This window comes from Gossypium hirsutum, chromosome A08, assembly GCF_007990345.1.
Source record: "Gossypium hirsutum isolate 1008001.06 chromosome A08, Gossypium_hirsutum_v2.1, whole genome shotgun sequence".
In the NCBI taxonomy this organism is placed as follows: Eukaryota; Viridiplantae; Streptophyta; class Magnoliopsida; order Malvales; family Malvaceae; genus Gossypium; species Gossypium hirsutum.
Genome location: NC_053431.1, coordinates 104,553,151 through 104,580,719, shown reverse-complemented (window position 1 = coordinate 104,580,719; position 27,569 = coordinate 104,553,151). Strand labels below are relative to the sequence as shown.

Below are 27,569 nucleotides of genomic sequence, written 5' to 3'. Positions count from 1 at the left end.
CAGAAAAAATTGGTCAAATGATTTAATTGATGGAATTCGAGAGTTTGATGACTTAATTGAGCGATTTTCGTGAAGAAACTTAATTGATATTTTCACGAAAATTCAAGGGCTTATATACCCCTTTAGCCTATTTTAAATTTATTTATAGTTTATAATATACAAGTCAATTAAGTTGGTTAAATTGGTTAAATACATTAGTATGTTCATTATTTTAAAATATTTAATAATATATTTAATTTAAATAAATAATTTATAATATATTTATTTTAAGTTAGTTACATCATGTTAAGTAGGTTCAGTTATGTCAGTTTACACTATATAAGTTGATTTGTTCAATTATTTTATACAATGGTTGATTAAATCAGTTAAATTTAAAAACCTGATTGAAATAATGGTTTATATACTCTTAGAGGAAATGGTCAAACCGTAAAGTGTGATGAGAGAAGGAAAGTGAATCAAATGCACATTAAATTCTAAAAAAAAAAAAAAAGTGAATATTTGAATCATGATGTTTGAACGAATTTTGACATGTAATATTTTTAATTAATTTTATTTTTACTTAAAAATAAACATTTTATATTAAAAAATAATGGGATAATTTGAAATTTTTATATAATTTTTAAATACTATGCTAGAGTTATTGGTTGTTTTTTATTTACTTAATTTTTTATAAATATTTATGAAAAATATTCTGAAATTTTACTCAATAATGTCTAAAATCCATAAAATAAACTCTATTATATAATTATAATAAAATATATCATAATTCGACCTGAAGTTCGACTCTAAACACTTCACTCTATGATCTCATTCTTTTATGCTTCTTCACCTTAAGATCTTCTGATATCATATATCAACAAACTCAAATTCAAATTTAATAGAAAAAAAGAAGAACATTATTTCATGAACAGTTTCAGAAAAGAAACATCCAACCAAACAAAATTCACCCTAACGTGCATACGAGAGGAAGGGGGGGAGGCGGCAAAAACTATAGAAATATTGATGAGAGTGCTTTTGATAAATCACCAAGAAGGTCGATATCAGTACTGACCATACCATATACGTATTATTTTCGATATTAAATTGATATAAAACAATTTAAGATTATTTTGATTGAATTTTTGCTATGTATAGATTTGTCTATGCAAATACCGACTTACAATAGTATGTACCAAACATACCGATTAGTATAAGATTTATATAATACAAAATGTCACTTAATTATGTTCGCGTTTTTGTTTTAGTTATGTAACTTTAAAAATTTTTAATTTAGGCACTCATGTTTAAATTCTTCTCTATTTTGGTCACTGGTTGTTAAATTGGCAACGAAAAGTATTTTTTTAACTGGTACAGTAACACATTTAGTCATCAATACTTATATATTCTATCAATTTGATCATAACAATAAATATAACCATTCACATTTACAAATTCTATCAATGTAATCCTAATTCTATGTACCTTAAAAGAGATATCATAATTATCAAGAAAACAACACAAATAAGAATGCAAATAGTAACAAAGCTAAACAACACAAAATCAAGCAATTTTCACTAACAAAAATGCAAAATTTGAACATTTTACTTCCTAACATATGGTACAATATATGGACCAAGATAGAAAACACAAAGTTAAAAAAGGTAGTCCACTTTAAGGGCCGTTTTACCATAAGCTTCAGAGTTTTATATTATTTTCACGTCATAAACAAATAAACATACAAATTAAACAAAAAAAGTTCAATATTATCAAGTTTTTAAATTTTGATTTATGGGTTCAACAAACTAACACATGATTATTGAAAAACAATATATCAAAATTACATGTTTAAAAGTTCAAACTCAAGCATACAAAATGAAATTTTCACACACAAAAAAAAGATAATAAATAATGAATTTGTAAATGATTATAGCCTAGTTCCAGCAATTAGGTATTTATCTGCCAAAATCTCTGCTAAAAAAACAAAGGAATTTAAGGAAATGTAAACGAATAAAAAAAGAATTCACCTTGACATAGAAAGTTCATAGATAAAGATACATTTAATTCCAAAAAGGATATGTACCAAATTGGATAATTTCAACCATAAATAAAATAATTAATAGATATGAAATGCCTCTTTTTTAACAATTGAAAGCTTTGGTTAGAAAGTTTGATGATCAAATTGATAGAATATGTAAGTATTGAGGACTAAATGTGTTATTATACCAATTAGAAAAAGACTTTTCAATTATCAATTTAATGACGAGTGATTTTAAAGTTGGTGACCAAAACAGAAAAACAGGTATAGTTAGATGACCATTTATATAGTTTACCTCAATTTAAATGAATTATAAATCTTTTTTATTTTAATATTTTTTTACAATTATATAAAAAAATAAAACATAATCATCCAATTAAGTAATTTAACGTAGTTAATAATTCAAAATATGTGACCCCAGTATTTTGTATGTATTTTAATATATTTTATGTGAGTATATATATATTGGTAGAATAAAAAAAGTATCATTTATGTTCGTTTTATAATTCACGAAAATTAATTTTTCGGTATTTATGATTATCTTTCTTACTAATATTGTCTATAGTATTTATATGTTTCTTATTGTAGAAGCTTTACGATTGATGAAAATTAATCTTTTTGAAGTTCGTGATTATCCTTCTAAATAATATATTTTTTAAAATTCGAACATGAGTTGTTTCTTAAAAAATATAATATGATTTATCATTATACTTAACACTTATTGCTGTATTAATATATATATTATTAAAAATTAAAAGTTATACTACAAATATATACAAAAGAATATCCATAATTTTAAAATGGGAAGTAAAATTCCAATATCGATATGTTATATTGCACTTCATTGAGATCAGAGGGTTGTGATGCAATGAAAGTTGGTGGAAAGGGTGCCTCCGCGCGTGAAGAGAAGAATCAATTTTCGATTGAGTTCAATTTTTTTTTTTAATTTCATATTTGAGTTTAGTATTAATGTTTGATTTGGTGCACAAAATAGATGACATGTAGTCCAATAAATGTTTGACGTGTGTACTGTAGTAAAAAAAACATAAATACTTAATTGAAACACACCGAAAAAAGAAACTCAGATAGCAAATCTATATCGAAACTAAACTTAAGTACTCAATTGAGATAAAAACAAAACTCAAGTATTAAACTGAAAAAATACCAAAATAGGAAAAAAACTAAAATATCATATTGAATATTAAGGCCAGTTGACCAAAAAAAGCCCATTTCTAAAAATAAATACAGAAATGAGCCACCTTTTTTTAAAATAATGGGAATGGTCCGATTTTACTAAAACGTGCTGAGTTGGCGTTGTTTTTAGGAGAAAGTCAGAAAAATACATCCTACTCAGTGTGTTTTATTAAATCACTTATCAACACTTTTTTGCCCGTGTTCTAATGATTAAATTTCTAAAAAAGTCATTTTAAAAATATATATATATAATTTTTTTAAAAATTTACAAGAATGAGCCTTGATTTTAAAAGAAATCTTTGAACTCAAACTTGAAAACTAATTGTATACCCGAATTTTTATTTTAAAATTGTGATTAAGTAAAAAAAAAAAACTTTGTCACCACCTTCCATTGAATTTGATGTGTTTTTTTTATTTTATTTATTATTTATTATTTTTTTAAGCTTTATAATTCACGGAAAAAACCATGCTTAGAATGATTAAGTAAAAAATATATAGGTCACAAGAGAAAAAATAAGAGAGAAAAATGAGCGGGGGACTTGTGAAAATAAAATATAAACCTTTACCATTGGGGTGTTCTTCCCAAGTTACGCTAAATCTTCATTTTCCTTAAAAACATATTCAAACATGAGCGTTTACAAAACTCCAAATGCATCAACAAAGTTTAAAATATTTTATATTTGATATTTACAACATAAATAAATTTTAAAATATATTATATTTACATCTGAAAATCTAGCCTAACACGTCAATTGCAAACGCAATTTATACGATTCCTTTGAATTTATCGGTCTAACTTTATTTGTTTCATGAAAAATAATTTACAAAAAATATTTTTTATATTTATTTCATGAATAGAAAATAAATTACATATTAACGGAAAATAAGTTAATTTTTCTGTAATAGAAGAATAAATTATTTTCTGAAAGATAACTCATTTATAAGTAATTTTATTTTTATATGAAAAATAATTAGAAAAAACTTTATATTATTATATTAATAATTTAATTTTTTAAATATTAAAATATTAAAATTAAATACTGTAATATTCAATACTATTAAACATACAAATTTAATTACTTATATTTAATAATATAATAAATTATGAATATATTTAATATTTCAATTTTATTTTAATAATAAATTTATATTATAAATATAGATATGTAGCAATAAATATTTTATAATATAATATATGAGTATTATAATTATACAAATATGAATATTTATTTAACTTCAAGTTTATATATAATTTTATTAAAAATAAAATTTGATTATTAAAAAGAAATATATTTTGTAATAAATATATTTATTTTTATTTAAACAAAATTTTTAAAAAAATGTTATATATAAAATCATCCAAATATTAAAAATATATATAGAAGCAAAGAAGGGGCGGATAAGTAATTTGAAAACAAGATTAACCAAAAGCAATCAGCATAAGATCGCCATTAGAGTTATAAAATGATAACAGAACAGAAGAGGGAGACAGAGGACGGGAGCAGTGAACAAAGCAAAGTAAAGATGAAAATGTCACCTCAATTGTAAGTGAACCTAACTCATTTTCAACTCCTCCATTTGATTCTATCCAATTAACGACATTAAAACATTTGATCCTATGTATAAATGATTACTATCTGAAGTTGAGTCGATTTTAATTTCAGTATAAGAAATTGAAGTTGCCCTCCCTCCGCCCCCGCCACCGCTGCAGCTATCGTTGATTCATCTGGCTCCTATCTTTCAGTGAAGAAACTGAATCGATCGTCCCCTTGAAAGCCCTAATTAGCAACTTTGAGAACTAATCGACCCCTAATTTTAGGAGTTCTTCAAGCAATCGGGCTTTTGTTCTTCGAATTTCGTCATTGAAATTTCCTCGCCCTATTATTTTGAGACTTAAAATTTCATTTTCACATTAATTTATCAATAATTCAGTTTAATTAATTTACAGAAAAATAAAAAAAAATGATGTGGAGAGATTTTTTAAAAAAAAAAGCGTCAGGCTTTTGAATAAAGCAAAAAAGGAAAAAAGAGTTTGAAAGGAAGGTTTTTAAGACCAAATCGAAGTCTTTGATTTTCTAATTAAATAAAATAAGGTAGGTTTAGCTAAGGAAAAGAAGAAGTCAAAAACAATCTAAACTCTGTTTGGTTTCAACATCTTAAACGTGCTTTATTGGTACTTCAAATGCTTTAGGCTTTCTAGAACCAATACTAATCACCAAACAGTGCCTCTGAACGAGGTGGCGCGTTTTGACACGATCCTCTTGCTCGAGCGTGGTCCTATTTTCCTTCTTCTTTTGCTTAAATTGACTCGCACTATAGCTGCGGTCATTAAAAATTAAAATAGCCTTTTAAAAAACAATGCCCACTGAAATCTGAATTAAGGACTCAAAGAAAAGTTTCCAAAATACCATCTTTTATGCTTTTAATTCCTTTATCTCTAAGTTATCTCCTGATTGCTATCATTGTTTTTTTGGGTTCCCTGTAAGAATCGCCACAAAAGAAAATGGCAGAAAATTCGATTCTTTGCTCTGCTTCTAGCTTGATTCTAAGTCTTTTCACTCTCTTTTCTTGTTTATTTGGGCACGGTAATTCAATTGAGCAACTTGCCGGATATAACACCTTTACTATATCTAGCTTCAAATACCCAGAAACCCAGATCAGACCCTTTGATATGCGCTATATACGAGGTACGTAAAGCTGTTTTTTTTGTGGTCCTTTTTATTCGTTATTTCGGGTCAAGTTACCCTTCTTCTTTTTTTGATGTTTTTCGTATGGACTGCTCTGGTTAATGGGTTGTTTTCAAAGTTTAAACTTTAACTTAAATGATTGGATTGTTGTTTCTGCTTTGTGATGGTATTTTTCATTGTTGTTACTTTCAATTTAAACGTTCTTTTTTTTTTGTCTTTTAATCTTAATTTTCTGTTTTAATGATCAAAGCAAGATGTTAAAATTTTCCTAGTCCAATTTGATTGTTGGTTTAAGTTTTATTCCGTTTAACTCAAGCATTGTATCATGTTTAATTGTAATACTGCTTCATCAGGACTAAGTTAAATTAGTTATAGAGACAATGATTTAGAAATATCAAGTCTGAAGGTGTTCCGTTCTGTCATGCTGATTATTAAATTGGTTTATATTGATGGAAAGCTAGGAAGTGTCATTCCCAGGAATTTGTATGCAAGAGAAAAAAAAAGTTTCATATTTTGTGCTATTTTCATTCAAATATATTGTTAGTTGGAAAATGAGATTCGTTCAAAAATATGGTGATCGATTAGATGGTATTACTATTTGAGTTATTTTATTCTGTAATGTCTCATTGGGTTTACAATTTTGCCTTGTCTCAGTTGATTTACCTCCATGGTTCTCCTCAATGTCAATAGCATTGAAGTCAAGTGTCAACCTTGTAAGTATGCTTGTCCAAGTTAATTAGGTTTTCAGGTTAATCAGTATGGTTAGATCTTCTGTTTGTTCATGCTTCATACTGCATGTCTACTCTTTTATTGATGCAAATCGTTAAAAAGTTTTCATCGCTTGTCTAGTCACTGATTTTGGAGTTATAACATTTGATAGTTTAACCAATCACTCTTTCTTATGCTTCAAACTGCTTGCAGGATATTAAAAGTGTTGAAAAAGTTCCTAAAAGTGCGCTGCCTATGATATGTTTCAGAGAAGGCAGCCTCCCATTGCCAGATGTCTCAAACACTTCATTAGGAGGTATCTTGCAAACAAACATAAAATATTATTTTCTTATATAATTACTAACTTTCATGCCAAATGGCTAGCAGTTTTAAGCGATTCTCTTATGTTGCAGAACTAGTTGCACTATCTAACAGCGCTTTTGAAGGAACACAAGTGCTTCAAAATTCAGAGCAGTGTTATCCTGTACCAAGAAATATGACAATGAAGTTGACGAACGAGCAGGTTTGCTATCATTATCATCCTTACTTTCTTAGAAAAGTCGGTTTCTGGTGTAATTTAACTGAATTCTTGGGCACGTATGGCATTTGGCTTATTTTACCCCATAACCAGGGCTTTGAGGTGGGTGGGGTCAAAGGTTTAGTATGGCACATTGATTATTCCAAAATTCCTCATTTTTCTTTTTTGAGATTCAGCTGTTGGCATTATAATAACTTTAAAATATGTGTGTCAGATATCTGCCAGGGTTTTGTATTTTGGTCTTTTCAATGGTGTTGGGCCTACAAGAACACAGTCAAAGATGGTAAGATTACTAACTGAGCTATTTTACACCTTATTCATGGCTGGCTCCATTGTATCTAGCTTCTATGTAGTTCTCACCCACTTCTTGTGGTTAAGCAATTTATTGGTTGAAAATATATACCTGTGTTGTTTAATTCAGTTCAGAGGAAAATAACTATATTTTCTTTACACATGGAATCCTTTGCTCAAAAGGGAAATAAAGATGCTTGTAAACTCCTAACGAACCACATATAAAACCATGTTGATAGATGGATATTGTAATGGTAAGATCTACATGACAGAAACTTGTTAGATGGCCATAGGGAAATATCCAGACTGGTTTGTGATGCCAAATAACAAGTTTTCTCAGCAAAAAGAATCCTTGATCGCATTTAAGCTGGTGGAATTGAAATCTTCTGGTGAATCATCAAATTGTTATTTGAAGATGTTTGCTTTTGCTCCTATTTATCTCATTCTTGTTCTATTTTCCATGTCAGTTTATCCTCTTTGTGAAGAGGCTTTGGTACATTTGTTCCAGGCATACTACTGGAAATTGAATTTACAGCTACTGCTCTGGATTGCAGATTGTTCGAGGCCCTTCTTACTCCTTTGCAGCCAATATTAGTGTGGAAGGATGTATAACCTCATCAATGCAGGGGCAATATTGCAACCAAACTGTTGAACTGCTTTCATGTGGTCTCTCTCGCAATAATTCTGGAAATGGTTCAGCATCTGGGTTTTTCAATCAAAGCATGCTTTCATGCAGGAACAATTTTGAGACCTCTTGCCTTGGAGATGAAGAAATGAAAATATACACCTTAGAGATACTACGAGTAGCTGAATTTTTAACCATTTCAGCAGAAAATGTAAGGTTAAGACCTGTAAACAACTCTGGGAATAGTAGTGGAATTGACTTAATGTGCTTTGTTCGTTATGGTGCTATGCCTTCAGCTACTCTACATGATTTTTCTGGTAACTTAAATAAACCCCCTTTGGTCATTAACTCCCCAAAGGTTGGTCAATGGTATATTTCTATTCTAGCTCTGAATCTCTCGAAGGAAACTGGTGGATCTCAAAGTAATGTTTCAAAAGTTTGCTATTCCCTAGAACTACAAGAACTCGAATGTCCACTGGGGAAGGCTGGGCCAAATTGTTTATCCGAAAGATACATGCTTCAGGTGGGAATTGTCAAGAAATGTGTTATACGTATTCTCTCTATTTTCCCCTTTTTTGTGTTTTGTTTTTATATTTTGATGCTCTTATGAAATTTTCTGCCTGTGTGAAAATATACACATTAAATAATATATATACCCATTCACATCTGTGAGGATAAAGTATATATCAGTTTGAAAAGGGGAGGGGGGTAGAAGAGAAATGATTTGCTTGCTTCTTAATGGTGACACATAAACATTTACAAAACCAAGGATGAGAGGATGACAGAGTGAATTCCAGTCATTGGTGATTGGACACCGTATTTGTTACAATCTGATATCAAGGACTGAAAGGGTCAAATTCTACCAACCAAATTATGGCCTTTATAATGAAGGGCCAAATTTTGGTTTGGAAACCCTTGATTTCTGATTCTATTTAAGTTTTATTGTTATTTCTAATTAGATTTACGAACAGTTTTATTCCTGGACCATCTTTTCTTTCTGTTGATTCTTGAAGAAACTCATTTTCTTAGACGTTGAGTAATGGGATGCAACTATTGGTTTCTGATTTCCATTTTAGTTTTATTATTATTTTTAATTAGATTTATGAACAGTATTATTCCTGGACTATCTTATCTTTCTGTTGATGCTTGTAGAAACTCATTCGCAGGAGTAAGTTATTGACAAGCTGAGAATGGTTGTCTGCAGACGGTTCTCAGGAAAGACTCCACCCCTTTTGAGTCCTATTTTTTGCCATATGGTGAGAAAGTGATGTCGGATGCTGCCAATTTTCTTCTTGAGCCCCTTTTAAGCAACTACTCATTTGGAGGACTCGATACCTGGACTTATTTTATCCTGGACATTCCCATGGTGCAGCTGGTGGAAATCTCCATATTCGGCTGACGTCAGATAGAAAGCTAAATTATGAAATATATGTTAGAAATGGTGGATTGCCATCGCTTGTTAACTGGGACTATTATTATGTAAACAAGACAAGCAACAGTCATGGCTCCATGTTTTTCGCTTTGTACAGTTCAAGTGAAGAAAAGGCTGATTTTTACATCTTATATGTTAGTGAAGGAACCTGGAATATTGCTTTAAGGAATCTAAACAGCACTGATGGCACTTCCAATAGGCAGACTACCATGTCTGTTTCACTTGAAAGATGCCCGAAAAGGTGCTCCTATCATGGTGATTGCAAATCTGCTCTTGATGCAAGTGGATTAACATCATACAGGTATTAGCCATCTCCATATTTTTATAATCTTTTATCTAATTTTTTATTGCAAATTATTTTATTTTTTAGATCTAATTGCATGTGATTCCTTGTTTGAGGACATGATGAATGTCTAAAAGGCATTTGTGATTTCCTTCTAACTGTACTATTTTCTGTTTTTCAGCTTTTGTGCCTGTGACCGTACCCATGGAGGCTTTGATTGTAGCATTGAGATTGTATCCCATCAAGGTAAATTCTTTTCTGGAGTTGAATGCAAAAATATGGCTGACATCCCTAAAGCTACTTTTCATCAACATTATTGTTTATGGTTCCAAAGTAGGCTATTTATTCTCTCTTTCCAGGAAGTGACTAGTTTCTGGAAAATATTTAGATCATAAATCTACTTAATGCAGGTTGGAGGGGGGGGGGGTTGAGGGGAGAGATTGAAAAAGGCTGTAATCATTGGCTCGGTCTATGCAAACTCCAACATAAGTTTATTATCTGTCGTTATAGCTTTTGAGCTTTGGTCTCTAATCTATACTTGATTCCTGAGTCAAGCCCATCAAAAAGCTTTATATACTTCTAGATGGGTCTTGTACTCTCTTGCTTAAGAATAGGTTTATTTGCATTTAAAATGAATTCCAGGGCTTGGTATCATGTAATGATATTAAATCAATTTTAGCCAATCCTGTACTTGGAAACTGATGCAGGACACATATGGCAATCAATTGCTCTAATCGCGTCAAATGCTGCAGCTGTGCTTCCTGCTTTTTGGGCTCTCAGGCAGAAGGTAAAGCTCCATTTATGTCATGGGGTAACTTATATTTGCTTATGATTCAGATTTCTTGCAAAAACATTGATAATCTTTTGTGATGAAACATTAGCAGCAGTTGATATCAACCAACTTTTGAGCGGAGAAAGGAACATTTAGTATTGGAATTGAACTAATTCTAATCATCCGACACGAACTTGCTAACTCATTCTTTGATGGTCATATTTAGTCAAAAAATTGGTTGTTTTTATGCAGGCTTTTGCAGAATGGGTGATCTACACATCAAGTGGAATTTCAAGTGGATTATATCATGCATGTGATGTGGGCACCTGGTGTGCATTATCCTTTGGTGTCTTACAGGTATATGTGTTGGTAGTTTCTTTCCCCCTAAGAAGGATGACATTATTTATCATGAAAAACGTTGAAAAAGCATAGTGGAATAAGCATGTGGGCCTATTGTGTTTCATTGCTGCTAAAGTTCTCCATATTTTCAGTTACTCAGTTTGAGCTAATATTGAATAGCAATTTGGGAAATGTTTCAGTTTTTTGACTTTTGGCTCTCATTCTTGGCCGTGGTGAGCACCTTTGTTTACCTCACAACAATTGGTGAAGTTTATAAAAGGGCAATCCATACGGTTGTGGCTATCCTTACTGCCCTGATGGCCATAACTAAGGCAACCAGGTAAAGGGATCTGCTTGCATTTTTATTAATTTAAATTAATGGCCCTATTCTAACCGATACAGAAGGTGGTTGACTGGGCTCAGTTGTGCAGGCCCTCGAATGTTATTCTAGTGATGGCAATTGGAGCGCTAGCCCTTCTTGTTGGGTGGTTGATAGAATTCTCTACCAAGTATAGATCGCTTTCCTTTTCAATGGATTTATGTCTAAATTCGCTTGAGAGGTGAGATTCTCTTCTCTACCATCATGAAGTACATGCATATTGTTTTTTTTCTGTTCCTGATACAAATAAAACCGTGTGCTCAGGACTATATGCACTAGCGCACAATGGACCTTTAATTTTTAGTATTTAATACCGAGAGAGTTAAAACTTATGCTTCTTTTCATTTTTGAACTATTGTGCTTACTATGCCTTTAACATTGGCGTTATTGTGGTTTATCATCTGACGTTTTAAGTGCATGATTTTCACTTGAAACTGGAAATCATGCTTGATCATTAGAAAAGTTGATTCTCAAAAGAAATATAATTGTATAGTCGGAATTGATAATGCCCAAAGATAATGCATTAGTGTTTATGGGATGAACCATTAAAACTTTCTCTTCCAAGGAAGAAGCACAACCTGTTTGACACCCGAAGATAACACATTAGTGTTTACCAGATGAATTATTTAACTTTCTCCAGAAAGCTGAGCACGGTTTCTTTTAACTGTAGACGGCGGATCAGAGAATGGGTGAACAGTCTTGTAAAAACCATAATGAAACGATTTCGTTGGGGTTTTCTGCTTGCTGGTTTTATAGCACTGGCCATGGCAGCAATAAGCAGGGATCTCGAGAACAGTCAAAACTACTGGATTTGGCACAGGTTCGGATTTATCCATCCTTTTTATTTTAAAAGACCGTTCTCGTTCTCTCTCTCTCTATATATATTTATATATATCATATTTGATTGAAACCCTTTGATGCAGTGTTTGGCACGTCACCATATACACATCTTCCTTCTTCTTCCTCTGTTCAAAAGTAATCACCATAAACAGTGGGAACGGAAGACCCACAGATGCAAACTATCAGTTAACTCGCCAAGATTCTCTCTCAAGAGGTTAATAGGAAGAAAAAGAAAAAACTTGTCATAGGAAATTAAAGTTTAAATAACAAAGAAATAAAGTTATTGTCAAAGACATGCAAAGGAAAAATGTCATCTGCCACAGTGGTTTGTAAAACCAAATAAGACTTCACCACTTCAATAGCTTTCTTGTAAAATTTGCCCATTTTCCACCTTTTCCAGGAGTCTGTTTTCCTTTTGTAAATATATATACACGTGTGTGTATACATCATATACATATATTTATATGTATGCATATGCATGTATACACCAATAGATAGGGGAAATTACTGAGGCAGGGATAAAAAGGTGACCAAAAACTCTTTTAGCCTTTAGGGGTAGCAGAGCAAAATGTGAAGACAAAGATGCAGGTGTTTTGAAATAGGGATTTTATTCTTGTTGAGCAAATTTGGAATCTGAATTTTAGTATTAGTATTTTTGTTTTAATCTTAGGGTTATGATATTGTTTGTATAAAACAATGCAGGTGTTACTATCGTTTAATAGCAAAAAAGTAGTTGAATTTTTCATTTATTTATAAAACATTATCATTCAAGAACTGATTAAGATCGAATCAAGTGAATCTAAAACAAGTGATTTGTTTAATCTGGTCAGCTTATTTGGTAAAACATCGGTTTTATATTTTTGGTATAATTAAAGTATTTTTCATATTGGTGAAGGATAGACTTGTTTATAGGTCGGGTTATCTGTCTAGGCCCAAGGGAATGCTCGAAATTTGAGAGAATTTGAACAAAAATATTATGCCTAAAAAATGGGTTTGGGCAAAAAAATTAAACTCATCTAAAATATGAGTTAGGTTTGAGTTTAAATATTTAAGGCTCAAGTCTGGTTTATTTTTAAATTTATATTACTTTATTTTATCTTTTGTTTATTTGTTATGAAATTTAAAATACATTTAAAATGTAAACCTATACTAAATATATAATACTATATTATAAAAATTAAAATAATGTTAAGATATTATATAAAAAATATCAATAAATAAAAAAGGTATAAAATTTATTAAATATTAAAATAAGATAATATAAATATTTTTAAAAAATTTAAGTCTTTTGCAAATATAGAAAATTTGGATAAAATTTTAAATTCATATTTTGAGTCTTGTCTGGAGTGAATAAGTATAAAATATGTTAATAACATATTTAGGTCCAATTTGACCCGGCTCATAAACACTTCTCAAGAGAGTACAATATGTCTTATTACCTAGAATTTGTTTTTATATTAAAAACTCACCATCAAGAAGGTAAATAGAGTGCAATGATTCATAAGGTTGTACATAACTGTGCATTCCATTCGATCATTCGGCTCCCAAACCGAATATGTTTCAACTCATTCTTGTAAAATCAATCCATTCCCAAAGCACAAAGTTATGTTGAACTAGGGTATTATAATAATAAGAGTATTTGAACTTTTGTAAGTAAACTAATTTAGAATCAGAATATTGACCAACTTAGCTTATGGTTAGTTATATGTGAAGGTACCTACCCCCAACTGCATATGGTTGTCCACCCATTTCTATCTTATCATTTTTGCCCTTAATTTTCCATGGATATACATTTATTTACGTTAGCTGGATGTAATTGTTAAAAAGTATTACCACTTATTTCGTCCTCTAACCCTTTTTTTTTTTTAGAAAAAAATCATTTGTCTTTTATATAAATTTTCATCTTTTTCAGCTTTTAAATTTGCATCATTTATCAAATTATCTTGCTGATATGGCATATATGTGGATTGCCGCATGGATACCACGTCAGAAATAAATTGATTTTTTTAATTTTAAAAGATTCAAGAATTTAAAAAATATATTTTTTTAAAAAATTAAAAATTATTGAATTATAAAAATATAAGAAAAATATTTTTAAAATTTTTAAAAAAATTAATTAATTGTTAATGTGACATACAATGACAATCCACATGTATGATATGTCAATAAAGTTAACAAACATTAACTTTTCGATCAATTTGAGGTGATTTGACAAATAATACAAATTTAAAAATTAAAAGAGGTGAAGAATTAAATGAGGACTAAAATAACATTTTTTTTTATAAAATTAGAGGGTCAAAAATATCATACACCTTATTAAAATGCCATTAAGAGTTTACGAACTTTATATTATAACAAAACCAAGTACTTTTATTACATTAAACTATGGCACATTCACTATGAGAGAAAAAAAGTAAAAATTTGTCATTTATGTATGGTTTAAGTTACATTTTAATCATTAAATCTTAAAAAATTGTAATATAATTATTAATATTATTGATTTATTATATTTTGATTACTAAATTATTAATGATGTAACGATAAATTATTACCACAATACAGTTATTTCAAACTGAAACTTTTTATAAATAGAAGGGCTATTTCTTTTTTCTTTTTAGCTATTTAGTCCTTTTTCTTTAGTCAATTGATCTACTTTCATTGTCGAATATTGATCATATCTCTTCGTGGATTATAGATGAATGGACGTCATGTCAAGACATTTGGGTGTTAAATGAACAAGGCCAAAACCAACATAAGCATTGGACTAAACAACACAAGATTGAATCACTTAACGTAAATACGTTGTTCGGATTTCAGAATGTGCCCAATGATAATAAAGAAGATAATTGTAAAACCTACAAATGGAAAAACTATTGCTTTACAATCTTGACACACTCGAATTCACATATTTTAGGATTGAAAGTGAAATTAAGTTTCTATGAATTTTCTAGAAGCTTACACAAACTAGCAGAGCCTTGTATCGAAAATAAATAATATTATTGAGTTGGAGGTAAAAAAGTAGATTATGAGTTTTATTTTTTATCTTCTCATATCTTTTATTTAAACATTGTTTTTATATCAATTTTTATAAATATATTTATTATATAATGCGATAGTCTAGGATTATTTAATATATTAACTTATGCAAATTCGCAATTCACAGATATTCATTTAAAATACTAAAATATTATCATAAACTCTTAGCTAAAATATATATTTATAAGATTATAAGAATTACTAACAATTCACATATCATTTTATCTATCTTTTAACATATTATTACTTTGGTCGGTACGCAATGTTTTGATCAGTGTAATAAAAATTGGTTAAAACAAATTAATACAATCAGTGTGAATCAAAATTTATACGCGTACAAAAAAAAAAAAAAAAAAAAGGTGACCACTTCTGTTGATTATTGAAACAATGGGCACGAACCGAAACAAAACCGACTACATTAATTTATACTCTTTTATATATATAGTGTATAGATTATAAATATTTTTAGGGTTGCAACATGGGTGAAGGATGATGCAAAAAAGTCATATGGTTTGTTGAGGCTTGTACGTTGACTTGACTTGTATACTGTCTGTTTTTACATATCAACAATTTTGTAAGTAGGAAGACCAAGAAAAAAGAAATCAATTTTACTTTCCAATTGAGTGCCCTACATAACACCTTTACCATTTCAACCTTCTAACATCTCATATCGCTGGCTTCACTTCTTAATCCACTTGTTTATTTAAAATTTCTCACAACTCACCATAATCTTTAATTCTAGACAAACAAAGATAATGTTGGACTGTCTAAAATTCAAATTTAGCATGCATATTACAGATAATGCAACTTTTCATATTTGGTTAGCATCTTTTAATCTCAAAATTTTGGATTCTTTAGAAACATCTTTGCAGCATTTTATTGAAGTCAAAACATGGAGTCAAGCAAGAATTTTTTGAAAAGTTTTAATGTGATTAAGTTTTAAGATTTGTTTTTTCAAGAAATATTATACCAAAATGATTTAAAGACTTTATCGAATTAAATTACAAAATATTCACATTAATTATATATGGGCATATAAGTGACAATAGTATAGAAATCTCTTACCTCCCTATTTGTAATGTTGTCTACATTCAACCATTGGCATATCCATTTTAATATAGTATTAAAATTAAATTATTGAATTTTACTTCACAATAATTCAATCAACTAAATATCTTTACTACTCAAGTTGTATAGTTCGATCATTTTGGTCACTTCTGTTAAAATTACAAACAACAAGCTAACGCGGCAATTAAAAAACAGGTATAATAATAATTTTAGACCTCAATTTTTACATATTATATCAATTTAGTCATAATTTTTAAAAAAATTAACCCTCAAAATTTATAAATATTCTCAATTTGATCCTAATTCTAAAAAATTAAAAGAAATATATAAAAATACATAAATATTTTCAAAAATTATAACAATAAGTTTTAAAATATAAAAAAATAAAAAATTTTGTTGACAATAAATAATATATAAATATTTTTTAAAATATAATAATAAATTTTATATTAATATTTTTTTAAGTAAAGTCCATTTAATAATTAGGCCTGAAAGACCAAATTAGAGAAGTCTACAACCCCAAAAAAACTAAAGGAAAAAACCAAATAACAAAAAACAGAATAATAGAAAAACAAAAAAAAAATTGAAACAAGGCCCAAAACAAGATTCTTCTTCTCATTTCTGCAGTCTTCCATGCTCTTTGCAAATCTGAAAACCCAAAAAAATAAACGGCTAAATCCTCCAAATTCCGGCAGAGATTCAACCAAAAGAGGGAGCAAGTTGAGACAGACAACTAGATTACCAAGTTTCTCAACCCAACAACATCACAGAATAGGAATTATGGTGGTCGACTGAATCGTCAATCAAAATCAGCCACTTCCAAGACTTTCATTGCTGCATCTTCAACCCAGAATGAATCGTCATCCTTTCGCAGACCTTTAATAGCCATTGCATGCGCTGCCACATTCCCTTCTCACGCAATGAATTGAAATCGACAAAAAAGAAAGTTCCTCACCAAATTCTTCGCATCCCAGGTGAATAGTCTGGATTCCGAGTAATCTTTGCTTGTTTGTTGTATGTTCTGAATAACCAACTTTGAATCACTCTCAAGAATGACGTTCGTGAATCCCAAATCTAGTGCAAATTGGAGCCCATGTAGTACTGTAGTTGCTTCAGCAATCACCACCGATCGAACCAGGTTATGACCTTTAAACCCTGAACCCATTATAAGGCATTCATCATTTCTTATGATAAAACCTGAAACTACTTGTTTGTTTGCAATAGAAAATCCCACATCGACGTTAATTTTCACCCACCCTTGCTGAGGGGCATCCATTTTACCATGGATTGTGGTTTAGGATGCTTTAAAGTCAATATGCTACCCCGATATTTCATACCAAAACCCCTAATGAAGGTAACAACTTCTTCTGTACTTTGTATCTTTTTCTCATGGAGATATCTGTTTCAAGAAACCAAAGTGCCCAAATTGTAATAGCAATATCATCTTTTCTATTACTGGCTATATTCTCCAAAAGCCAGTTCAACCACTCGATAAAGTTTGAATTTGCAATTGAATTCGGCCACTGAAAATTTAATTTAGACCAAACTTATGCAGCAAACAAACAATCACGAACAACGTGGGTAGAAGATTCACAAAACTAGCGGCAATGCGAACATTTGCCATCAGTGATCAATATTCTAAAATATAAGTTTTGATAAGTAGGCACATAATTTTTCGTAAATTTCCATATTAAAATGTGAATTTTTTAAGGACAAACTAAGCTCCATATTTACTTAAATAAATTTTGCTTATTTAAATTCAAGTTTGAGAGATTCAATAGCATCTTATAACCACTTTTCACAGAATAGATGCCTGAGTTTTCACTAGACCAAACTGCTTTATCAGATTAATTATTAATAGGAATAGGAAGACTCACAATTTGATCAGCTTCTTCCACTGTAAAGGTTGAATAAATAAGGTCTCTATTCCATCGATTAGGATTCTGCAAAATCAAATCAGACACACATTCCATTCTAGCCACTCTACCCATAGAAATAAGTCGTTGATCTTTCCCTACCAACCAATAATCTTGCCATATTGAAACAGATATTCCAGATCCAATCGTCCATTTTAATCCAGAGCCTAAAAATCTTTTTGCACACCAGATACTTTTCTATACAAGAGATGGATTAGCTTCTAAAGAAGCCTCCATGAAATTTGATACATTAAAATATTTTGTTCTAAGTAAACGCGCTGTTAGCGAACCTAGGTTTTCCATTAGATGCCAATCCTACTTTGTTAGTAGTGTAATATTAAATTTTGACAAGTCTCGAAACCCCATCCCCCATCTTCTTTTGGCACAGACAATTTTTTCCATGAACACCAATGAAGACCTTTTCTTCCAGCTTTCTTTTGCCATCAGAAACGGGTTATGACAGCTTCCAACTCTTTGCAGACTAACGACGGTAGCAAGAAACAAGTCATAGTATACAAAGGAATAGCCTGAAGCACAGCTTTGATAAGAACTTCCCTCTCACCTATCAAAAGTAATCTCGAACTCCAATTGGATACCCTTTTGAATAACTTCTCTTTAAGCTCCTAAAAAGCCCTCTTCTTATTACGCCCCACCATTGATGGAAGACCGATATATTTTTTCGGATTAATGCTCTAATTAACCCCCAAAATCTGACACACCTCATCTCTTTTATTTGGATTGACATTTGAGCTGAAAAAGACCTCAGGCTTGTCGAAATTAATCTCTTGACCCGAACTCTGGGCATAAATCTCTAAATTTTCTTTAAGCGCTTTAACCCCATCAACTGTTGCATCGCCAAAAATTAGGCTATCATCAGCAAAAAATAAGTGGGTAACCCGAGGAGCGTGTCTATTTATACGAAAACCTTTAAGAACACTTCTTGTAGTTGCGATTCGAAGAAGAGTCGATAAAGCTTCTCTAAAAATAAGAAATAAATAAATACTAAGAGGGTCCCATTGACGAAGACCCATTGACAGAGGAACTAATTACCCAACTCCTCATTCATAACCACAGAGTAAGAGACCGGAGCTACACAACGCATGACTTTTTCAACCAACTGATCCAAGAAACCCATCATTTGAAGCATAACTCGCAAAAAAAACCATACAACACTGCCATATGCCTTACTCATATCAAGTTTGAAAGCAAATGGTCCCTCTCTCCCTACCCGTTTTCTCTTCATTGAGTGTAAAATTTCATATGCTGCTATGATGTTATCGGTAATGAGTCTTCCCGGAACAAAAGCACTTTGTGCTTTGTTAATGCAAAAATGAAGGACCTTTTGAAGCCTATTTACAAGCATCTTTGAAATAATTTTGTATAAAATATTACAAAGACTAATAGGCCTAAAATGAGTCATGAAACAAGGAAAACTAACCTTGGGGATCAAGAAAATTCTTGTACTGTTTATTTCAGCCATATTATGAAGCTCATGCAAAAATCTACCACCTCTTTACCCACAATATGCCAAAATCGTTGATAAAAAATCGCCTCTAAAGCATTCTCCCCTAAAGCTTTTAAAGGGTTCATAGTTTTTAAAGCCAAACACACCTCTTCATAATTAAAATCCCTCTCAAGATCCTCATTCATCATTTGAGATATACATGGCTCGACAACTTCTAAAATAGAATTTGGGTTTCCAACACCTTTCGATGTAAATAAGGTATTAAAATAATTTATGGCCAACATTAATAAATCAACATTGCTCTCATGAATATTACTGTAACACCCCTTACTTGTGTCCGATACCAGGACAGGATACGAGGCGTTGCCGGACTTAAATATAAACCTACTCACAAAATCGAGCCATAAAATTTCTTTGAATACGTAAATGTTCATACACATGCAAATTGTCCTGTTACAAGCCTACAAAGCCCGAAACATACATCGGGGGCGGTTAGGGACTAAATCGAAAACTTTAGGAAAACTTGGAGAAATTTTCTTAAAATAGGGTCACACCCTCGTGTGGGCACAGAGACATGCCCGTGTCTCCAGGCCGTGTAACTCTCTATTTATGACGTTAACATTAATTAAAGATCACACGGTCAAGTCACACGCCCGTGTGCTAAGTTGTGTGGCAAATTTAATTTTCGCATTTAAGGTGCAGACTTCACACGACCTGGGCACACGCCTATGTCCTAAGGTCGTGTCCCCCACACGGCTGAGACATACAGCTGTGTCTCTACCCGTGTGTTTACTACCATGCATACTGACTTGTAAAACTAAGGTGCAGGGGACACACGATCAGACCACAAGGCCATGGGGCTGACCGTATATCACACACGGCCTAGACACACGCCCGTGCGTCTACCCTTGTGGACAACTTTGAGGCTATTTTCCAAGCCCTCTTGTCACCCTCAACAACCCATACACACACTCATATGTTAATGGTGATTATCAAGGCATAAATGGGCTGCTTAGACTTCCATAGCTTTAACTCATGCATGATAAATTTATGTCAAGTATACATAATTGGGACTCCATTACTTGTTAGGTTCATTCAATCCATTTCTTTACCTTTATTCATATTATGACCATGCCAATTGCCATCCTTTTTCTATCAAGAATAAATTCCACATTTTATCATCCATTGTTAACAACCAATTTGGCACACACCACAAGAATAATAACACATTTCATGGCCATATACGAAATGAAATAATATACCAACATGGGCCATCACTTTGGTTAACAAATATGACACATATAACAAAATACTAAGTCCCCTATACATGCTATACTCAAATGTATCAAGTCAAATATACCCCAAAAGATTCGTCGATAGTGTGACTTGAGCTCCGACGTCCACGATCCCCGAGCTAGCTTTGCGATGCTAAAAGAAAAAAGGAAAGAGAGAAAGTAAGTATAAAGCTTAGTAAGTCGTGTGTAAATAGTAAGCAACACTGATATGAAATTCATGAATTAAACATGCTATCAATTTCCACCACATTAGCATTTTATACATAATGAACATAGTGAGGATTGACAATAAGTGTCTTTAAACATCATACTTATCTTGCTTTTTCCTACTCATGCTAAATTTCTTATCATGAATCGAGTTCAATACTTATGAGGTATACGTACATACCTATACCCCACATATCTTACCCATATTACTCCACTTTTTAACCATAATCTTGAATGACCCGTTGAACCTCCCGGAATACTGAAGGATGTTCGAGATTATCATACACCAAATAGGGTGCCAAATCCATGTCTCGGACATGGTCTTACATGGGACCACATATCGATGCCATATTCCAGATATGGTCTTATACGAAGTCTCATATCGGTGTCGATGCCATGCCCCAGACATGGTCTTATACAAGACCTCACATTGATGCCAATGCCATATCCCAGATATGGTCTTACATGGGATCTCATACTGATACTGATGCCATGTTCCAAACATGGTTTTATACGGGATCACATCTTGATGCCGATGCCATATCCCAGACATGGTCTTAGACGAAATCACTTAACGATGCCGAAGCTATATCCCTAATATGGTCTTATACCCGGACATGGTCTTACATGGGATCTTATTAACCATGGTATCATGATATCCGAATCCTAAGCATTCCTTGGGGTCACCCGGGACTTCCGAGATATAAAGCTATCATCACATTTTCATTGAATCATCACGAGTCAATTCCATCAAGGCATATGTACACATTTCATATAATATGAAGTATTAAACACATAATAATGAAATTGTCGAATTACTTACACACAAACTTACCTTGGTGCAAAATGTGACAATTTGTGATTTAATCCGCAACCTTGCCTTTTCCTCGGTCAAGGTCAATTCATCGTCCTTCTTGATCTATAATAGCACATTTAGCTTATTTAATACACGCACTATTCAATTCAGTCCAAAAATCACAATATAGAAAAATTATAATTTTGCCCCTAAAATTTCACAAAATTATGAAATTGCCTTTAGGCTCGTAAAATGAAAAGTACCCAATTTTTCTCATTATTCAAGCCTAGACGAATCATTTTCTCTCTTATACCAACCCTAAATTTTCATTTATTCACCCAATTATACAGTTTTTATAACTTTTACAATTAAGTCCTTTTTATCAATTTCACCAAAAACTACATAGTAAAAGTTGTTTATCACACATCAAACTTTCATATTCTTCCATTAGACATCAAAACACAAGCATGTAATTCATGGGTATATTTTTGAACATGAACTCTAGCTCAAATTAAGGGTAAAAATAGCTAAATGAGCTATAAGGATTTCAAAAATATAAAGAACATTAGAATCGAGGCTAGGATACGCTTACTTTTAAGCTTGAAGATGAAAGAAACCCTAGCTATGGCTTCTTGTGATATTCGGCCAAGGAGGATGAATAGGAACACAATTTTTTACTATTTTTCCCTTTTAATTCTTTTATTAACCAATGGACCAAAATGCCATTCCATTAAAACCTTGATATTTTATCCATCCTATGTCCATTTTTGTCCATAATGACATATAATAGTCTAATTGCCAAATAAGGACTTTAAAATTTCAAATCTCATCACATTTAATCCCCTTAATAATTAAAACACATGTTTTCCACTTATTGCAATCTAGCCCTAATAACTCAATTGAACACCTTATCGGTAAAATTTCTCATCGATATTTTCACACAGTTATTTAATCATATAGTAGACCTTAAAACTTTATCGATATGAGTATTTCTACCTTGTATTTATGGTTTCAAAACCACTATTCCGTTTAGACCCTAATTTGGAATGTTGCAATTACCCTCTCCATCCATTAGTTCTTCCACCCTATTTCTCCGTCGATGATCCGTTGTCGATCTATGGAAAAAAATTTGTGTTTCTATCCCCATTTTTCAACCAATTCACTCTGGATCTTTGCTTCCAATAAAGCTCCTCCCTATCAGCATCTATGTTAAGCGCAAGTTTAGTCTCTATAATTTCTCCTAAAATCTCATCTGTGGGAATAGTTTCATTCAATTTAAGCAACTGCTATTCCAAATCTTTTCTCGTTAAATACCTCTTTTTTTAATTTTGTTGAACCATTTCTCAAGGCCTACTCTTACCGTCTTTATCTTACTTGGAACATCATCCAAACTATTAGCCCAAATCCTTCTAACATGCATTTTACACATTTCCTCCAAAAGCCACGTTGCTTCAAATCTAAAATGCCATTTGTTTGGATGTTGATTTTCAAAAATTGAGTTAAGTAATAAAGGACAATGATCTGAAAACGCATGTGACAAATGAGATAAATTAAAATTTAGAAATAAATCCCACCAAGTAGAATTTGCAATACCTCTATCTAAATGTTCCCGAATATTATTATTTCTTATACGACATTTTTTCCAAGTGAACCACTACCCACTATAACCAAGATCACTAAGAGAACAATCTTCCATAACATCCCAAAATCTACACATTTGCCTTTCCCTCCTTGGAAGCCCGCCTTTCTTTTCAGTTGAAAAAGCAATTTCATTGAAATCTCCTATAACAACCCAAGGAATATGTGGGGAGTCATTCAATGTTCATAACAAGTTCCAAGATGCTTCACGTATAGTCTCCTCTGGCGCTCCGTAAAACCCCGTACATCTCTAAGTTTTTCCCTCAAAGTCCTTATCAAACATAACATCGATGTGCCTTTATGAAAAAGATCAAAGAGTAATCTTACAATCACTATTTCAACCTAAAGATAAACCACCACTTCTGCCATCCGAATCAACATCTATTCCATTAGGAAGACCACATTTATGCCTAACCTTTTCCATATTATAGCTCTAAATCTTTGTTTCAATTAAAAACACCACTGTGGGATTTATGTCTCCCAGCATATGCCGGAGACGATTAATAGTTCGAGGCCTCCCCAAACCCCGAACGTTCCAGCTTATAAGTTTCATTGCCACCCGATCTATTAGTATTTTGTACCTATAAAGAAGTACCAAAAGTTTCATTTGAATTATCATTTCTAGAAACTTGTGAAATATTAACTTGTACGCGGGTTTTTTTAGTCCATCACTATACGTTATTAGACTACTGGCTTCTTCATGGGCTATCATTTCCTTGTCAAAATCATCATGATGTTGGTGTATTTCCCCAAGTTTTAATGGGCCAAGAGCAAAAGTAGACTTTCTTTTATCTTTTATAGAAATAGTGTGACAGCCCTATTTTAACCCTAGTCGAAAAGTGGTTTCGAGACCACAAAATCGAGTCGCAAAAATAATTGAATGTTATATTCTATGTTTATTATATGTGAAACTTCATGTGTGAAAATATCGTGTTTTGATTTCTGTCATTTGATGTGGAATTAGTTTAAAATGACTTGTTTGAGAAACCTTGAAAATGTGATAGGCAAATGTGCAGTGGCCAAATATTATATGGTTTAGTATTATGGGGACTTGCATGTCAAATGGACCATTTTGAATGTAAATGACCGGTCAACACATGTATGCAATCATGTTTTTTCATATCTTTATTTTAGTTGGTGGAAACTATATGTTAAATAAAGAAATAAGCATTATATTATAATGATTTTATATTGTGAAATAATGAATTTATAATAGAAAATGGTGATAAAAATAAAGTTCCACCAATCCTTTCTTTCATTTTGCTGAAACCATAAAGAAAAGGAAAGAAAATGAAGCTAAGGCATTCAGCTATGGTGAATGTATAGATTAAGGTATGATTTCATGTGATTCTTTTGGATTTTTGTGGAATTGAGTTGGTTTTGAAGCTCTTAGCATGACCCATGTGTTAATTTTTGAATTTGTGATGCATGAAGCATTCGGTTATGTTTCCTATATGTTAAATTGTTGATGTTTTGAAGTTATGTGATTAGAAATGGTTATAGGTGAGTATGAACTAAGTAAAAATTTCTATAATTGGTTAATATGGACAAAAATCTCAATCAGCTATTATGGAGTAAGGTGAAATTATGCTTAATTTTGGAAATTAATAATTTAATTGTTAGTAAGTGTTTTTTTTTTATGGAAGCCGAATGTGGACCTGAATTGGGAGGTTAATAATTTGTTGTTTATTGAGTTATATATATACATTCGGTCATGGAGGATTTGAGATGAATTTAATTATTATTTTAGTTAAATAATAAGATAGACATGGACAAATTCAATTAGGTAAATTTTAAGCTCTTGGATTGAATTGGGAGGATTGAAATACTCTAGGGAGTATTCAGTTAAGGTATGGGAGATAGAATGTTGAGGTAAGTTGGTTTGTGTTATTGCCGAATGCACTTGATATTAAGACATGGTTTAGTTAAATGCATTTGACATGAAAGGAATTGAGTTGCCATGTATGTGATAGTGGGAAGAGAAATTTAATTTGCTTGACTATAATTAAATGAATGTCCAATTTAGGTTTGGTATGATGTTAATATGAAAATGTTATGACAAGCTGGTCGAATTTAAGAACTATGTGCAGTCAGTCATGTTATGTGCTTAATTCATCAATGATGAAAGTGTCGTATGATATACGTGTTTGAAATTAATAGAATTTGGGTTATGATGAATTGATAAGATGATTGAATTAGTTTATTTGTTTAATTAAGCTCAAGATCAAAGAAAGCCAAGTTCGGATAAGGGGAAAGCGAAGGTTGTTGAGTAGTCAATCAGAGTTGTTTGTTCGACAATAAGGTAAGTTCTAAGTAATTAAGACTTAGATTACTATGTATTCCTAGAGTACACATAGCTCATGAAATGTAAATTCTATATGTGGAGAAATGTCGAATAGATAATGTATTATTGAGCCGATGGCATTGAATTGATGTGCTATTTTTTATTTTTTTATTTTTGTTGTATTATGTGTATGTATATGCATGAATGAAAAGGGCACTATGTGTGCGAATGGGGCAGCACTATGTGTGCATATGGAAAAGCTAGTACTATGTGTGCGAATGAATATATGCACTATGTATGCGAATTTATTAACAGAGCACTATATGTGCGAGATCAGTTGTAGGGCACTATGTGTGCGAAATGATTAAGGGAATATGATTGTGGTAGGGTGTGAAATAGAACACTGATTACCATCATAGGTAATTAAGCTTTTACGAGAACAAAGAAAAAAAAATGAAATGTGTATGGAATTTATATGTCTGTGTCTATTTCTAAAGGTTATTGTATAATGTCTTGGAAGAAGAAATAATAGTATGTGGTTATACGGTATCATGAATGAATAAGGTAGACAAATTAGACTTAAATGGAGTTCTGTTGTGATTTATGTATTAAATTGCTTATGAATTACTGAGTATTATCTCATTGGAATTGTTTGTTCATCTTTATTTAGATTCTGGATCTGTTGTGAGCTCGGGACTATCACTAAAGTCATCACACTTATCGTCATCATTTTGGTATCTTTAAAGAAGCTTTAAGTTTAAAAATGTGGCATGTATAGGATAGACAAAGATGAGTTTTGTATTTTGAATGATGTAATTATCATTTTGATGAGCCATGCAAAAATAGCACATGATCTAGTTTTGTGATCTTATAATGTTAAAATCTTGTTAACTAGCATGTGTATTTATGATATGGATGATATGTTATATTTATATAAGCAAAGTACCTTTGTATGTTTAGAAAATCATATTAGAAATTGAAAGTGCTTCCTTAAGGTTAGTATAATGGTTTGAATGTTGTTGTTTTTTAAGTTTAAATGTGAAATGATTTTTTTTATATACTTGGTAAGCTCGGTTAATTAAGTTCTATAATAATAAGACTTACAAATGTTTTATTAGTTGAAGTTCTTATTGTGAATGAATGAATCTTATGCTCAATTGGATTCGGCTAAGGGTAAGGTTTATATCAAATGAATGGTAAAATTTATATTTACATGATGCTATTCTATGAGATCTTGACTAGTTATATTTATATATGTGCGCATACTCTAATATATGGCTTATTGGATTTTAGTTGTTAGATATGAATATTCGATTATATTAGGATTGAATTAATTAAATTTATAATTCCAATTTCTGATTTATATGTATGTGAAATGTTCTAAAGTTGAGTTGTTTTCGTAATGCCTCATGACCCTACTCTGGCAACGGTTACGGGCATAGGGGTGTTACATTTTAATTAGTATCAGAGCTACGGATTAGTTGATTCTAGGACTAACGTAGCGCGTGTGAGTCTAGCTATACATGCCATATGTGAATAAATGATAGTGTGATGACTTCTGACGGTTAAACTTTTGTTTTCGTTTAGTAAATGGAACCTAATCCCGAGCGAGCCATAGCGGACAACGTTGAGAGTATAGGGCCTGCTCCCACGCAAGGGACAGCGTTTGTTGATTCTCAACCATCTGTGAGAAATCAAGATGATGGGGCTAAACAAGCCTTTTTTTCTATGATGAATGAGTGGGTTGCTCAATATGCTCGAA

The 27,569-nt window shown here is 31.5% G+C and overlaps 1 long non-coding RNA gene and 1 other non-coding gene across 2 annotated transcripts; both read left to right on the top strand.

Annotated features, from left to right (window-relative positions):
• The first annotated feature begins 4,703 nt into the window (after positions 1-4,703).
• LOC107940394 (uncharacterized) lies at positions 4,704-12,851 on the top strand. The gene is made up of 15 exons (XR_005899389.1): positions 4,704-4,752; positions 4,873-5,895; positions 6,550-6,608; positions 6,817-6,919; positions 7,017-7,126; positions 7,356-7,424; positions 7,987-8,580; positions 9,262-9,790; positions 9,954-10,018; positions 10,480-10,559; positions 10,797-10,901; positions 11,084-11,223; positions 11,315-11,443; positions 11,933-12,082; positions 12,186-12,851. It is a non-coding gene; the product is annotated as an uncharacterized protein (transcript).
• Positions 12,852-16,736: 3,885 nt separating this feature from the next.
• LOC107940383 (uncharacterized) lies at positions 16,737-26,716 on the top strand. Its single transcript, XR_001695437.2, has 5 exons — positions 16,737-17,180; positions 17,258-17,344; positions 17,431-17,560; positions 25,741-25,825; positions 26,478-26,716. It is a non-coding gene; the product is annotated as an uncharacterized lncRNA (long non-coding RNA).
• Positions 26,717-27,569: the final 853 nt, after the last annotated feature.